The 14,550-nt window shown below is 36.5% G+C and overlaps 1 long non-coding RNA gene across 1 annotated transcript in view; it reads right to left on the bottom strand.

The window, feature by feature from the left end:
• Positions 1-641: 641 nt before the first annotated feature.
• The window catches only part of LOC126082001 (uncharacterized), a 28,844-nt gene continuing 14,935 nt past the window's right edge, over positions 642-14,550 (bottom strand). The window contains exons 4-5 of the long non-coding RNA XR_007518485.1: positions 6,793-6,857; positions 642-1,062 (exon numbers count right to left, since the gene is read on the bottom strand). This is a non-coding gene — a long non-coding RNA (uncharacterized LOC126082001). The remainder of the gene's footprint in view (positions 1,063-6,792; positions 6,858-14,550) is intronic.

Raw genomic sequence — 14,550 nt, 5'->3', positions numbered from 1 at the left:
TCCCTGCCTGAAGTTGCTCAGTTTCTCACGAGGGAGACAGACACATAAATAGTGAGCGCCATTGCGGGGGGGGGTGGAAACAGTAAAACAGTTACCTTCATTGTCAATTCAGACTCATGGCGACCCCATGTATTTCAGACTAGACCTGCATTCCATAGGGTTTTCAATGTCTATGATTTTTTCATAAGCAGATCCCCAGAACTTTCTTCCGAGGTACCTCTGGGTGGATTCAAACGTTCAACCTTTTTGTTAGTAGCAAACTGCTTATCCATTTATGCCACCCAGGGACTCCAATATTTCAATAGAATATATATATATATATATTTTAATAGGATGTACACTGGGAATTATAAGTGGAGAGAGGAGATACAATAAAGCCAGCTTCAGTGTTTAGGGATGGCTTCACATAGGAGGAGACACCCGTATGAACAAAGACTCAGAGGTGTAAACAGCACATAGCCTGCCACAGTACATAAGCAATTTGGAATTTTTGTTGCTTATAGTGCGTGAAAGGGTGTGATAAAGTGGTAGGCAGAAGAGAAGAAAATAGATAATGCATGATTTGAATGAAATGACAAGGCGCTGGGACTTTATTTCGCACTAAGTGGGAGCCACTGATGGAATGCGAGCAGAAGGCGGCAGAGAGATCAGTTAGGTCAGTTCTTCTCAAACCATCTACGTTGGACAGGTTTTTTGTTTATTCAAATTGTGTTGTTTTGTTGTTCATTCCCAATAGGCTTGGGCCAATATGTGGTCATCCTGCATATCACTAGTGCTCAGCTTGTGCCATGTGCCACTTACCGTAAGGGTTCAACAATACCCGAAATGGTCCACAACGTGTTCATGAAGACAAATCCACTCATCACATGGTTGGGAGTCCCAAAAATACCAAAATGCTAATGTCCAATAAGAAGTTAGGTAGGTCTGTATGATTTAGGCTAGAGTTGGGAGTTACAGGCATATGGGTAGCTTCTAAAGTTTTAGAATACGTAGGATTGCTCAAGAAGATTAGAGTGAAAACCACCCGTGTGCTAGGAATATAATCCTGAAGAACAGCAACATCTAGGAGACAGATGGAAAAAAAAACAGATTGAACATAAAAGGAAAATCACATTATTGCTTTTCTGGGACTTCTTTACAAATACATTGATGTACATGAGGTCAATTACCCAACTTTAGGCTTTATTTAAAATCTATATTATCAGTATGTCTTAGTTCTAAAATACCATGTAATATAATTAGAAAGTTGCTGACTTTGTTAAAGGATTATGTGCTCACGTAGAAATCTTAACTGAAGACGCTTTTGAAAAAAATAACTTACTGATGCCGTTTAAGAAACTGACAGGTGTGCAGCCCTGGATGCTGGCATCTACATCTCTGTTTAAAAGCATTCTCTATGTACACAAAAATCTGAAATGTTTTTTTCATAAAAAATTTTACTTTCTTCTCTTTGTAGAAAAATTCAAAAAAATATTCTTGAGAGAACACTGGTGTGTGAAGAAACCAAGTTACCATTAAAATAAACAGAGAGGAAGAATTCAATAATATTTCATAGCTGAATTTTTAATCCTATGGAGGGGTGATAACTCTGATTACAAAGAGATAGTGATTCAGAATGTATGGCAAGGGAAGTTGAATGACCAAGAAAAATTATTTCCTAAGAATGGGGAGACTTGCAAACACTGTAAGAAACAGAATGTTTTAAGTGTCTTCTAATAAAGTACTTCTTAAAGTGAGATAGAAATGACATATTTCCTCCTCAAGTTATAGGCATATGGGTAGCTTCTAAATTTTTAGACTATGTAAGATCACTCAAGAAAATTAGAGTGGGCATTTATCTTGCCCACTGGCAAGGCGGGTGTTTGAATTCTATTGGAGCATGCTGGGCAGAGAAAAGACCAGCAAGCTGTTTTGGAAAATGCCTCACAGAAGACTTTCAATTATTGCTAGATTCTGAGCTCCACGAATGTAGAAATTTTGTCTTTTTTGATCTCTGATGTGTCCCAAGCACATAGAACAGCATTTGATAGCTGGCACTCAATAAGTATTTACTGACTGAATGGTCAGTCTAACAAAGTCTATATTCAAAAATCAGCCTTGCAAGCAAGAATCTTGATTTTTATCAGCACACCTATAATATATTCATCTTTTGGGGGTATAGTCAACTTCACCAGTTTAAGAGACAGCAGTATCAAAGAATGATCATTTACTAGTTTAGAAGAGAAAAGTTGTCACAGGAACTAGAATATGAATGTCTACAAGATCAGTGTAGATTTCTTTGTTGTCACGTTAAATGCTAACCCAATTAAATCCAGAAAGAAATTTTAAAATATATAATGAAAAAAAGAACTTTCCTGGGAATCAGCATGTTAGTGTATATTTGATGAGTGTTATCACCTGCCTGTAAAAATCAAATGAGAACTTAAAATTAAATAGGTATGTCCTTGGTAAACTTGGAATCCAATAAAAAGAAGCTTGTTTTTCTTAGCTGCCAGGGAGTTGGTTTTTGATTCATGGCGACCCCGTGCACAGCTGAAAGAAAAGCTGCCCAGTCCTTTGCCATCCCGATGATCAGCTGTGGACCAGACCACTATGACCTACAGGAATTTCACTGGCTGGTTTTCAGGACTAGGTCACCAGCCCTTTCTTCCTAGAAAAGGAAACTTAGAGAAGTCAAATTTTCGTGGGACCTGATAAGGCAGGCTGTTGGTTCCTATCCATCTCACAACAGGATAGAATACTAAAGTTCATAGCCCACCAGTTGCCACTGAGAGAACTTTGACTCACAGTGACCCCATTTGTGTCAGAGTGGAACTGTGCTCCACAGAGTTTTCAATGGCTGATTTTTTGGAAGTACGTTGCCAGGCTTTTCTTCCAAGGTGCCTCTGGGTAGACTCAAACTACCCATCTTTCTGTTAGCCGGGTGTGGTAACCTTTCGCACCACCCAAAGACTCTTCATTGTCCACAGTCTCATCCATTCCTCAACATTTGTTGGTTTTGCCAAGGGGTGTAGACTATGTAAAGTTCATTTGCAAAGGTTCCCCTCTCTCCCTGACTTGCTTGCTTGAAGAGCTGATATTTATCAATATGATTATCCTTTTTATAATATTAACTGAAAAGCTCCTTTTAAAACCTCCGTTGGGCCCTCCTTGAATGAAACTTCTTCTTTTTCTAGATAAGTTTATATATTAAATTATGCAACAGAGAAGTCCTGAAGGCAAAGGATTACTGTATTTCTAATTTGCTTTGTACATTCCTAGTATATTACGTGTTGGCCTTACATTTTTAACTCACGAAAGTAGTTCCTATTACTCCCAATTATCTTTTCTGTCCTGATGACTTCCTATTTCTGTATCTTATATTATTGCATTCATTTGAACTGATAATATATTTTGAAATATGAGTAGCAAGAATGAGATCCTCATCTCATATCTTGCTTTAACGACAATGCGTTTAACTTTTCACTATTACGGATACTTTGCTCTACGTTTTGGATAAGTGTTTTTTCTGTTCCCCTGTTCCTGGTTTGCTAATACTTTCATCAAGAACAGGTATAAGTGCTTCTCCACAACTACAAAAATGAATGTATGCTTTTTTTCTTTAATCTAGTAATGCAAAGATGTGTTTTGATAATTTCTCTTATACTGAATCATCCATCCATTCCTTAGTAAACCTTGCTTTGTCAGGGATTGTTTTAGCTTATTTGTTTTTACCCTCTATGTTGATGTACACTATTCTGTTATTTCTCTTTTTGTATTGCACTTATCTGGTTGTAACAGCAAAATTTACTAACATCATGAGGGAGTTAGAGAGCTTCCCTCTTTTAAAATTTTCTGGTAAAGTGTTTACATGTTTGAGATTATTTTTCCCTTAATATTGGTAGAATATGCTTATGATAGCATCTTGATCTGGTGTGTGTTTCATTAATGATTGTTGTTCTATGTAGGTTTTATATTTTGTTGTAAGCCAATGTTTACAATTATTTTAAATAAAATTATATAATTTACCTAAATGTTCATATTATTGGCTTGAAGTTATTTGTTCTAAACCAAAAATCAAAACCCCTTGTTGTCAAGTATTTTCTGACTCACAGCTACCCTGTGGGACAGAGTAGAACTGCCCCATAGGGTTTCCAAGGCTGTCATCTTTGTGGAAGCAGACTGCCACATTTTTTTCCCCCTGAGTGGCTTGTGGATTTGAACCGCTGACCTTGTGGTTAGCAGCCAAGCACTTAACCAATGAGATACCAGGGCTCCTATTATTCATTCTAGTCTCATTATCTTTCCCTTGGAATGTCAGTACTTTCTGTTCCTCATTTCTAATATTCATATTTTTGTCCTAAAGATTTTATTTACCAATTTTGCCAAAAGATTTTTCTGTCTTAATGCTTTTAAAAATGAACTTATTTTAGTTTTATTGTTGCTTATTTTTCTATTTCATTATTTTTGTTCTTATTTTTATTATTCCCTTCTTTCTGCTTCCTCTTTTTTATTATTTTTTACAATTTTTAGTTAAACTATATTTTTAGTTAAAATATTATTTTGCAACATTTTAATATTTCTTCTTTCCAGTATGCATCTAAGGTTAGGGTATCCCCTATAGGTTCCCACTATAGCATTCATGTTTTAATATGTAATGCTTTATTATTATTCAGTTCTAAATATTCATCCCGATATGATTTTTCACTGGGCCTAGAAATTACTATAGAAGTGTATTTTTCTTTTTCTCGAGCACATGAGGATGTGGTTCTCTTTTTATTTTTTATTAAGTACGAATTTTATTGCTTTATGAACAAAGATTGTCATCTATATGGTATACATTCTTTGGCATTTGTAGCCTGCCTTTGTATATTAGTAGTATATGGACAATTTTTAAATGTTTTTCATATGTAGTTGATAAGAATCCGTATTTTCTATTTTACATAGGAAAGGTTCGATGTATGCTATTTTCTAACCATGGTTTTTTTTTTCCTTCTGACCTCTTTCAATTTAATTGATATAAATTTTTATTCCCTTTTACACCTAAATTGTTTTGAAAGTTTTTAAATATGTTTGTATATTTTAGTTCTGACTCTTGAAATGTTAGGATTCATACTTTATTTGAAAAGCTCAAAAGATAATCAAATTTCTGTCTTTCCCACAGTATAAGAAGATTCTCTGTCAATTAGCAGGTAGAAATTTGGATTTCCTGAATTTCTATTTGTGTGTTTTTTTTTTTTCCTTAAATTTTTTTCCTTAAAATTTTGCTCTAGGCCCTGGGCAGAAGATATACTTCCTTACTCCTTTCCCAGGCAATTTTTCTTTGTTCTTGTTTTATGGTGCGACAGTACTCTCAGGTTTTGGGGTTTAGGAGAATATGGAGTGAGGGAAACATAAGTTGTTGTAGAGTCTGATTCAAAGAATCTTCGGGTGGTACAAACTGTTAAAATGCTCAGCTGCTAACCAAAAGTTTCATGGTTTGGTTCCAACCAGAGGTACCTCGAAAAAAAGACCTGGTGTTCTGAAAAATCAGCCATTGAAAACCCTACTGAGCACGGTTTTATTCTGACACATATGCTGTTGTCATGAGTCAGAATGAACTTAATGGCAACTGGTTTACTGGGTAAGGAAAGCAGAAATTAGATTCCAATAGCAATGCTTTGTGCAAGATCCATGCCACTTTATTCAGTCTCCTGAAGGCTTTATAACCCTTTTCTTTAGTCTCTTGGGCCCAGATCCAGACCCCTATTTCCATAGATCACTCTGCCTTAGGTTCCTACTTATTAATACAACTTTCACTTCTCTTTTCCCCTGAGCTCATATCTATATTTAACACATACTGTTTTAATAATGATGATGATTTCTATTAGAATGCAATAAAAATTCAACTACACTATCAGGCAAGAGGCAAGGTTATTATCTACATTTCACCATTCATTTTTTTCCAGAATAAATCGTTGACCCTCTATATCAGAAGGTAAAAATGCCTTACTTTACTGACGACAATTGTTGAAGTATATGATCTCTCTGCCTGCCCAGATTTCTTATTTATGATTGATTCATTTTAGGGAATATGAGAATAAAGGAAGTCCAGAGGACATAATTTACAATGATTTAAAAAGAGTTACCCTAAGACTGCAATCCAGTATTAAGTCATGAATAGGAAATTAATTCCCACAAGAAACAAAATCTAGGCCTAAGGGTAACATAGTCTTCTTTACTGTTGTTGTTAGTTGCCTTTGAGTTGGTTCCAACTCATAGCAACCCTATGTACGACAGAACAAAACACTGCCTGGTCCTGTGCCATCTCACAATCATTGTTGTGTTTGAGCCCTTTGTTGTAGGCACTATGTCAATCCATCTCATTGAGGGTCTTCCTCTTTTTCACTGACCCTCTACTTTACCAAACATGATGTCCTCCAATGACTGGTCTCTTCTGATAACATGTCCAAAATATGTGAGACAAAGTCTTATCATCTTTACTTCCAAGGAGCACTCTGGCTGTATTTCTTCTAAGACAGACTTGTTCATTCTTCTCCAAGTCCATGGTATATTCAATATTCTTCAACAACACTATAATTCAATGAATCGTCCAGCTTTCACATGCATATGAGGCAACTAAAAATATCATAGCTTGGGTCAGGCGCACCATAGCCCACAAAGTGACTATATTTGTCTTTTAATACTTTAAAGAAGTCTTTTGCAGCGGGTTTGTTTACTAAATATCACAAATTAAAGTCTAGTAGAGGAGGTGATGGGGCAATTTTACACTTGGGACATAGATCATTTTAGCATGAGTAAACAGAAATTTACCTTTGTACACTGGGCATCTCTGCAATCATTGGTGGTTAGGCTGAAGACAGATATAGGCCAAGAAACTGAAACCAAAAATCAAATTTGTTGCCATCACATTGATTCTAACTCGTAGGGACCCTAACCAAGTAGAACTGCACCACAGGGTTTCCAAGTAGCTGCTGGTGGATTGAAACTGCTGACCTTTTGGCTAGCAGCCGAGCTCTATAGCTAATACCATGCTTAATGATAAAAACTCAATGCATTCATTCTAAGATCATGAACAAGATGAGGATATTTGCTATTATCATTTCTAAACATCATTATACTGGGGCCTTAGCCAGTGCAATAAGGAATAAAAAATTAATTTAAAAATCATACAAATCAGAAAGTCTCTCTTTATTCACAGATTACATGATTGACTGTGTGAAAAAATGCAAACATCTACAAAAGAGTTAATAGAACTAAGTGAATTTTACAAGGTCACAAGATACAAGGAACTTCATAAACTTTATTAGTGTGTGTGGCCTTTTGGGGCTGCCATATACCTCACAGCCCCTGTCTCAATATCTCCAGGAATATATTTCACTGAAAAATTTGTTTAAACAGTAGATAATTATGATTAATCTTTGCATTTGAATGTATTTTGTTTAGATTCCAAATATAATGATTTTAATATCACCCAAAACACTCAAAACTCCCAAGCATAAAGAATGGAGACCAAGAGGAGAGAATTTGTTTAGTGCAATTCCTTTAAGAATTCTAAATGTCAGTTGTCAATAAAAAAAAAAATGATGGGATAGGGATTGTGTAAATGATTACAGGTCTTTTGTGTGTGTGTGCTTTAGTGGAAAGTTTACAGCTCAAGTTAATTTGAAGTTGTCAAGGATTTCATTTTACTTGGACATTATTTTATCACTGACAGCATTGTACTTCAGGACAGATCTTGAAATGTTCTTTTTGAAAAAGAATGCAATGCCATTCTTCTTCAATTTGTCACTCCCAGCATAGCAGCCCATAAGATTGTCCAATTCAAAATGGCCAGCACCAGTCCATTTCAACTCACTAATGCCTAGGATATTGATGTTATGCATTCCATTTCATTTTTGATGATTTCCAATTTTCCTAGGTTTGTATTTTGTATATTCTAAGTTCCTATTATTAATGGATGTTTGCAGCTGTTTCTACTCATTTTGAGTCGTGCCACATCAGCAAATGTAGGTCCCGAAAGCTTGACCTCATCCATGTCAATAAGGTCAACTCTCTTGTGAGGAGGCAGCTTTTCCCCAGACATATTTTGAGTGCCTTCCAACCTAAGGGGCACATCTTCCAGTACTGTATCAGACAATGTTACGCTGCTATTCATAAGGTTTTCACTGACTACTTTTTTTAGAAGTAGACCACAAGGTCCTTCTTCCCAGTCTGTCTTAGTCTAGAAGTTCCTCTGAAACCTATCCACCATGGGTGACCCTGCTGGTATTTGAAATACTGGTGGCATAGCTCCCAGCATCACAGCAACACACAATCTACCACAGTATGATAAGCTGACAGACACGTAGGGGCTTCTAAATGGTATGTAGCATATATGTTTATATGTTCATTTTCTAGCCTGCTGCTTTACTAGATTACTTTCTTGCAGTTTTTTTTTTTTCTTTCTTTATTTATTCTTTTGGAGTTTCCAGGTATATGTTCCCGTTATCTGTTAATAAAAGAAGCTTTAGTTATTCTTCTACTTCTAATTACCTTTTCTTGTCTAAGTGAGTTGGAACATACCTCCAGCAATATGTTGAACTGTACAGAGGAGAGTGGCATCTTTGTTTTATTCCTAACTTTAGTGTGATTTAGTGCGCCCCACATCTCTGTCAATTTGTCATACTGTGGGGGCTTGCGTGTTGTTGTGATGCTGGAAGCTATGCTACTGGCATTCAGATACTAGCCAGGTCACCCATGCTAGACAGATTTCAGCTGAGCTTCCAGACTAAGATAGATTATGAAGAAGGACCCGGCAGTCTATTTCTGAAAAGAATTAGCCAAAGAAAATCTTATGAATAGCAGCAGAGCATTGTCTGACATAGTGCCAGAAGATAAGGCCCCCAGGTTAGAAGGTACTCAAAAGATGACTGGGGAAGAGCTGCCTCCTCAAAGTAGAACCAACCTTAATGATGTGGATGGAGTCAAGCTTTCGAGACCTTCAGTTGCTGATGGGACAAGACTCAAAATAAGAAGAAACAGCTGCAAACATCCATTAACATTTGGAGTGTGGAATGTAAGAAGTATGAATCTAGGAAAACTGGAAAGTGTCAAAACCAAAATGGAATGCATAAACATCGATGTCTTAGGCATTAGTGAGCTGAAATGGGCTGATACTGGCCATTTTAAATCAGACAATCATATGGTCTACTATGCAGGGAATGACAACTTGAAGAGGAATGGCATTCCATTCACTGCCAAAAAGAACATTTCAAGATCTATCCTGAAGTACAACACTGTCAATGATAGGATAATATCCATAAGCCTTCAAGGAAGACCAGTCACTACAACTATTATTCGAATTTACACACCAACCACTAAAGCAAAAGATGAAGAAGTTGAAGATTTTTACCAGCTTCTTCAGTCTGAAACTGACTGAACATGCAATCAGGATGCAATGATAATTACTGGTGATTGGAATGTAAAAGTTGGAAACAAAAAAGAAGGTTCAGTACTTGGAAAATATGGTCTTGGTGGTAGAAATGATGCCAGAGATCACAGGACAGAACTTTGCAAGACCAACAACTTCTTCATTGCAAATACTTTTTTTTCACCAACATAAATGGCACCTATACACAAGAACCTCACTAGAAGGACTACACAGGAATCAAATTGATGACATCTGTGGAAAGAGACAATGGAAAAGCTCAATATCATCAGTCAGAGCAAGGCTGGGGGCTGACTGCAAACAGACCACCAATTGCTCATATTCAAGTTCAAGGTGAAACTGAAGAAAATGAGAATAAGTCCACGAGAGCTAAAGTATGACCTTGAGTATATCCCACCTGAATTTAGAGACCATTTCAAGAATAGATTTGACGCATTGAACATTAATGACAGAAGACCAGATGAGTAGTGGAATGACATCAAGGACATCATACATGAAGAAAGCAAGAGGTCATTAAAAAGACAGGAGAGAAAGAAAAGGCCAAAATGGATATCAGAAGAGACTCTGAAACTTGCTCTTGAATGTCAAGTAGCTAGAGCAAAAGGAAGAAATGATGAAGTAAAAGCACTGAACAGAAGATTCCAAAGGGAGGGGCTCCAGAAGACAGAGTATTATAATGACATGTGCAAACAGCTGGAGATAGAAAGCCAAAACGGAAGAACATGCTAGGCATTTCTCAAGCTGAAAGAACTGAAGAAAAAATTCAAGCCTCAAGTCGCAATAGAGAAGAATTCTATGGGGAAATATTAAACAACATAGGAAACATTAAAAGAAGATGGAAGGAATACACAGAGACATTATACCAAAAAGAATTGGTCGACATTCAACCATTTCAACAGGTAGCATAACAATGGTACTGAAGGAAGAAATACAAGCCACACTGAAGGCACTGGTGAAAAACAAGCCTCCAGGAATTGAAGGAGTATCAATTGACACATTTCAACAAACAGATGCAATGCTGGAAGTCCTCACTTGTCTCTATGCCAAGAAACTTGGAAGACAGCTACCAGGCCAACCAACTGGAAGACATCCATATTTATGCCTATTCCCAAGAAAGGTGATTTAACCGAATGTGGAAATTATTGAGCAATATCTTTAATATCACACACAGGTAAAATTTTACTGAAGATTATTCAAAAGTGGCTGCAGCAGTATGCAGACAGGCCAACTGCCAGAAATTCAGGATGGCTTCAGAAGAGAACTTGGAACCAGAGATATCATTGCTGATGTCAAATGGATCCTGGCTGAAAGCAGAGAATACCAGAAAGATGTTTACCTGTGTTTTATTGACTCTGCAAAGCCATTCAACTGTGTGGATCACAAATTATGGATAACATTAGGAAGAATGGTAATTTCAGAACACTTAATTGTGCTCATGAGGAACCTCTACGTAGATCAAAAGGCAGTCGTTCAAACAGAACGAGGGAATACTGCATGGTTTAAATTCAGGAAAGGTGTGCCAGGGTTATATCTTTTCACCATATCTATTCAATCTGTATGCTGAGCAAATAATCTGAGAAGCTGGACTATATGAAGAAGAATGGGGCAGTAGGATTGGAGGAAGGCTCGTTAACAACTTGCGATATGCAGATGACACTACCTTGCTTGTTGAAAGTGAAGGGAACTTGCAGCACTTACTGATGAAGATCGAAGACCCCAGCCTTCAGTATGGATTACACCTCAACATAAGGAAACAAAAATACTCACAGCTAGACTAATAAGCAATATCATGATAAACAGGGAAAAGAGAGAGGTTGTCAAAGATTTCATTTTACTTGGATCCACTATCAACACCCATGGAAGCAGCAGACAAGAAATCAAAAGATGCATTGCATTGGGCAAATCTGCTGGAAAAGACCTCTTTGAACTGTTGAAAAGCAATGATGTCACCTTGAAGACTAAGGTGCGCCTGACCCAAGCCCATGGTATTTTCAAACACATCATGTGCATGTGAAAGCTGAACAATGAATAATGAAGACTGAAGAAGAATTGATGCCTTCGAATTGTGGTGTTGGCGAAGAATACTGAATATACCATGGACTGCCAAAAGAACGAACAAATCTGTCTTGCAGGAAGTACAACCAAAGTGCTCCTTGGAAGAAAGGATGGTGAGACTACATCTTACATACTTTGGACATGTTATCTCTAGGGATCAGACCCTGGAGAAGGACATCGTGCTTGGTAAAGCAGAGGGTCAGTGAAAAAGTGGAAGTCCCTCAATGAGATGGATTGATACAGTGGCTGCAACAATGGGCTCAAGCATAACAACAATTGTGAGGATGGTGCAGGACCAGGCAGTGTTTCGTTCTGTGGCACATAGGGCCACTATGAGTCAGAACCAACTTGACAGCACCTAACAACAACAACATTTGTTCTATACAAAGTAAGATAGTGGGAACCTTGGTTACCCAGTGCTGTTGTATCAGAAATACCACAGTGGGTGCCTTTAAAGAATAGAAATTTGCTTTCTCATAGTCTGGAGGCTAAAAGACTTTGTAAGTACCCACTGACATCCAGCTGATTCCAAATCACAGTGATTCTATAGGTCAGAGTAGAGCTTCCTCATAGGATTTCCAAGACTGTAAATCTTTACGGAAGCAGATTGTCACATCTCTCTCCTGCAGAGTGGCTGGTGGGCTCAAACCTCTGACTTTTTAGTTAGCAGCTGAGTGTTTTAACTACTGAGCCACAGGGCTCCTTATAAAGCCTATAGGGAATCAGAAAACTTATTCAACTTTTCATGTATACTTAATTGTGCTCATTCAGAGCCTCTACCTAGACCAATAGGCAGTTGTTCAAACAGAACAAGAGGATATGCATGATTTAAAATCAGGAAAAGTGTGTATCAGGGTTGTATCCTTTCACCATACTTATTCAATCTGTTTGCTGAGCAAATAATCCGAGAAGCTGGACTATATAAAGACAAGTGTGGCATCAGAATTGGAGGAAGACTCATTAACAACCTGTGACATGTAGGCGACATAACCTTGCTTGCTGAAAGTGAAGAGGACCTGAAATACTTATTGATGAAGATCAAAGACTACTCAGCCTTCTTTAAAGTGTTAAAAAGCAAAGATATCACTTTGAGGACTAAAGTACACCTGACCCAAACCATAGTATTTTCAATTGCCTCAAATGCATGTGAAAGCTAGACAGTGAATAAGGAAAACTGAAGAAAAATTGATGCATTTGAACCAATTGTTGACAAAGAATATTGATGATACCGTGGACTGCTAGAACAAACAAGTCCGTCTTGGAAGAAGTACAGCCAGAATACTCCTTAGAAGCAAGGATGGGAGACCATCTCGTGTACTTTGGACATACTATCAGAAGGGACCAGTCCCTGAAGAAAACATCATGCTTGGTAAAGTAAAGGGTCAGCAAAAAAGAGGAAGACTCTCAATGAGATGGATTGACACAGTGGCTGTAACAATGGGCTCAAACATAGCAATGACTGTGAAGTGAGGATGGCACTGGGCAGTGTTTCCTTTTGTCGTGTGTACGGTCATTATGAGTCAGACCAGCTCAATGGTACCTAACAACAAACAACAATTGTAACTGTTATTAAACAGCAAACAACAATTGTATGTTAACATACAATGGTTATTGAAGCATATAGCTATTACATATTATACTATAGTATGCTAATTTCCTTATAACCATCATGTACCACTGATTCTACAAGAAGATGGATATTTAATACTCACCATGATCTTTATTTTGATCTCTCTCTAGTCTTTCGATTGCATAAAAGTCCTTCTTTAGATTGCAGGTTTTTTAGGAAATGCTCATGGGAACAATTATTTCTGAATTCTTGCATGTTCATAAAAATTTGTATCTGTGGTTCATATTATTCTATACTGGTATATGGCATAGCTGCCAAAATGTTTGATGACAATCTTATTTTCCTTACACTATAAGTAATTGTGTCTTTTTAACTATATGACTGACAAATTTTTCTTTTTATTTATTTCAAATGGAATTGTTTTATTACTGTATGTCCTGGTTTTGTTCAGTCAGGTTTGATTTTCCCAGTTTAACATGTCAAAATGTGCTTTCAATTTTTTTTTAAAGGAAAGCATTTTTGAATTTTAACTTTTATTAAATCTTCTGTTGTTTTGTTTTCTTCTTCAGGGATTCGTATTATACATACATTGGATCTTCCTAATTGTCATGGCTTTTTAAATGTATTTCTTTATTGTTTTATTTTTAACTTTTTTTCTCCATTCCATATATTTTAAGGCATTGCAGTTGTGTTTATTTTTGTGTTCATTCTAGTTTAGTCTTCATTTTTGAAATTTTTCTTTTTCTGGGTTCTATGACCTCTCTTTTCAAAATTTCCTTTCTTTAATCATCTAATTTCTAATTGGCATTGTTTGTTTATAATTTCTATAATTAAAAAAATAGCATTTATATCATTTTGAAATATTGCAATACAGTTTTATTTCTTTTGTGGACATTTCCTTCTATATTGGTTTCAGTTTTTAGGAACATTATTCTGTTTTCTTATAAAAATTTTTATAGGATTAAATTATAATCATTTTTATTGATTTTTATTATTCATTTAAATTAATTTTCCTGTTTTTTTAGGAGGAAAGGCAGATCAAAATAACTTTTCCAGCTTCATAGATCTATAGCTTTCTTTCCATTGTTTTGCAAATAGATAATAAGATAGTCTCTTACTTTTTATTATCGGTCTTTTCTGCTCCCTTGCCCATTCTTTTTATCTGGACCTTATCTTTTCTTTGCCTCTATTGTATCTGTTTTGCCTCCATGAGTTGATTTATCTTAATTTGTTGATTTTGTAATTTTTAGAGTCCAGATTGCTTTAGCACTGTCAGGCATTTTAACATCTAGGTCTGTTTTTGAATCAAATCCTAAAAATTCTCCTTCTAGTTTCAGCTGTTGTTCTAAGTATAATTCACTAGCTTTTCAGGGATACCAATTGATGCTCAGTTTCTCAGAGCCATCAAAAACACAGTTGCTTTTCCTCTACTTCCTCCTGCAGAAACATTGATAATACCAGAGTATCATATCTGACTCTGGTTCATGCCATTGACTTAGATTTCCCTACGCTGGCT

This window comes from Elephas maximus, chromosome 8 (assembly GCF_024166365.1).
Source record: "Elephas maximus indicus isolate mEleMax1 chromosome 8, mEleMax1 primary haplotype, whole genome shotgun sequence".
Classification (NCBI taxonomy): domain Eukaryota; kingdom Metazoa; phylum Chordata; class Mammalia; order Proboscidea; family Elephantidae; genus Elephas; species Elephas maximus.
The sequence above is the reverse complement of the archived record's forward strand: the minus strand, read 5'-3'. Positions and strand labels throughout refer to the sequence as shown.